This window comes from Pinus tabuliformis, chromosome 9 (genome assembly GCF_031772625.1).
Source record: "Pinus tabuliformis cultivar Carrire ecotype Pingquan chromosome 9, CPIR1, whole genome shotgun sequence".
Lineage (NCBI taxonomy): Eukaryota > Viridiplantae > Streptophyta > Pinopsida > Pinales > Pinaceae > Pinus > Pinus tabuliformis.
Window position 1 is genome coordinate 549,339,169 of NC_142307.1, and position 2,906 is coordinate 549,342,074.

The following is a 2,906-nucleotide window of genomic DNA, read 5'->3' on the forward strand; positions in this document are numbered from 1 at the left end:
CATTCTTGGATAGAATTCAAGACTTATTGTTCTGTAATTTTGTTTTCAGATTTCTTTGTCAAGACTAAATGAGAAAAACACTCTAGCTGGTTTTTCCCTTCGGGGTTTCCAGGGTACATTTCGTGTACATTTTTGCATGACATGGGGTTCTATTGAATTTTGTTGTAAATTTAGTTAAAGGTTTTGTGTATTTAATTTTCTAATTACATGCATAGGTGAAAACTTAATGAACATTAAATCAACTGCAAAACCTTCAAGAAATAAACACACTGAATACGAAAATAGCTTCTAAAGTAAGATCTGTCCAACAAACCTCGATACACGTTAAGAAAATTAATGACAGATTGAATAACGTCATCTAATGCTTTCTCTTGTGAGCCATAGTACAAATTTTCAATGCGAAATGGTTCACTCTAATCTATATTAGCTTGGTCTTTTATGGTAGAATAAATGTGATTATTGTTGTGCTTCCTTTATGTTCTTGTCCTTAAATATTTGATTATGAACTCGTTGTTTATCAAATTTCTGAATTAACAGAAAGATTGTAAGAAACATATGTTAGTGTCGTGCATATCAATTGATTTTCCTTCTCTTATTTCTATGAGGATCAGGAGAAAAAGACCTGAACAGGAAAGTGAATAAGTCCAACATGAAAACCAATGGTGGGATAGATCCATGAAATGGAAGAGGTATAGTCCAAGAAAAAGTTGAGAAGAACCAAATTTAGAATCCTATGAATGCCCAACATTGGTTTTCCCAATGTTAATTTGCTTGCTGAAGCCGCTCAACCTTTTCCCTCTGAAGCCTTTGCTCCCAATACTCCTGAAAGTTGAGAGACGTAGAACACATTCATAACTGTTCATGTACCAAATTGATATATTATACGTTTAAATATAAATCCACCAAATAGAGATATTTTCCTGTGGAAACAATATATTCCCTTTGCTTTTGTCTTGGGAAGAAGTGAACAATGGGAAAGTTTCTGTGAGTACCTTTCGCTTAATAAAACACTCAACTCTCCTAAACACACAACATCACCAAAAACCCTCATCTGGAATCAATTCATGTTTTAGATTGAATGAAAAGGAGAGATAATTAATATATATATATATATATATATATATATATATATATATATATATATATAGTGAAGGTACAAGTGAAAAAGTTAATAATAAACACAATTAACCTGCACCAGAATTCTCACATGTCTGCATAGAGGACATTTAGAGTTAGGGTTTGCACTGTACAAACCATCCACAATTGTAACTACAACAACAGAACAAGCACAACTGAAGCAAAAGATGTGCCCGCATTTCAAAGAGACTGGATCAAATAATGTTTCCTAACCAATGAAAGAGAATGGGAAGAATTTTAGGACACTTCTATAAATCATTTATTGCACTATGCCCACATTTAAGGATTCTACCAATAAAAACACTATGCACTCTAGATTTACTCAAATCTCTGAAGTGAAAATTGTTCATTTTGATGTATAAACATTGGTAATTTGAGTTTGATTTTATGTTTGAACTTATACCAATAAAAACATGATACTTTCCCAATTTACTCAAATCTCTAAGATTACATGTAGATGTATACACTTGGATAATTTGATTTTGAGTTTGAGTTTGAATTGATAGGGATTATAGGTAAAACTCTCTGCACCGATGTTTTAATTGTGATTTAGGAAAATTTGAAATGGTCCAGTCTTATTGATACAATCTCAAGACCCAAAAGTGGCTACTTGTAAAAACCTGTTGGTGCTTTGTTAGGGGGCAAACTTCCACCCTTTCCAGACACCTTTAGGTCTTAGGTCATACACCTATTTCCTTATATTTGAGAAAGATAAGTTCTTTGAAAATCAAAAGCAATTTACGGTTTTACAAAAGAACCAAAAAGGCAATTTCAACATAGATATTATATGCAAATAAACTAGTACCCTTTGTAGGTCATCACCTAGGTTACTACACTAGAATCATGTGCGTACAAGTAGCATCTAGACCTAGTCATGTAGCCCCTACATGAGTCTAGACATAGCTAACCGCATACCTAGGAGATACCTAAATCATCTCTCGAAATGAAAAGAAAGTACATAAAATAAAAATCTGATCTAGTAAAACTACATATAACAAAACAAAAAAGCTAAATCCTGTACGATAAAGTAGAGATGGAGGAAGGAGAACATGCACACCTGGATCAGAGTATTTTGTCTTGAGAATAATCATTATTATTTAAAATTCTACAAAACAAAATCAACCAATTCTTGTTATTAATGTCCATATGGACAGACCTTGCCCTAATTTTCTAGTATCTTGCATTGCACGAGTGTTTATGGCAGCATATTTTACTAAATTTCCCCCCTCTTTGATCATCACAAAGTGATCACCAGTCCTTTTACTTGTCAACAATGCAAGATACTTCCCAAATCCAGTGGCAAGGTGCAATTCTAATACCTGTTTTCATGCGTATTGAAGCAACAAACCACAATAGCCATCTCATTCAACAATGATGGAAAGAACATCCTGTCACACATTGGATACAAATTGAAGCCCATTTTAAGTCTTTTTTCAAAGTAAAAATGAAATGACAGGAACCAGATGTACAACTTTGAGTTGCTTTGCAAAACTTATGCCTCCATATGTTGAATACATTTTGATACTTAAGTAACAACATGTAAGTTCTTTGAAATTAGTCAGAAACTAAATCAAATTTAATTCGAGTAACCTTCTAAAAAATGCTTTACAGAGTCTAGTACAAAGCGACAGGAAAATCAAATAAATTTGTATTGATTTAGAAGCAATGGAAATTCAGTGTGACCCTGAGCTGTAGTTACATGGTTTTTGGCTTCTGAAATAACAATATATTTTGACATATGTAGATACAGTTGTGGTGCTCTAAATGTA

General features: G+C 32.9%; 1 pseudogene; it reads right to left on the bottom strand.

The window, feature by feature from the left end:
* Nucleotides 1-723: 723 nt before the first annotated feature.
* LOC149149687 (putative E3 ubiquitin-protein ligase BAH1-like 1) lies at nt 724-2,557 on the bottom strand (annotated as a pseudogene).
* Nucleotides 2,558-2,906: the final 349 nt, after the last annotated feature.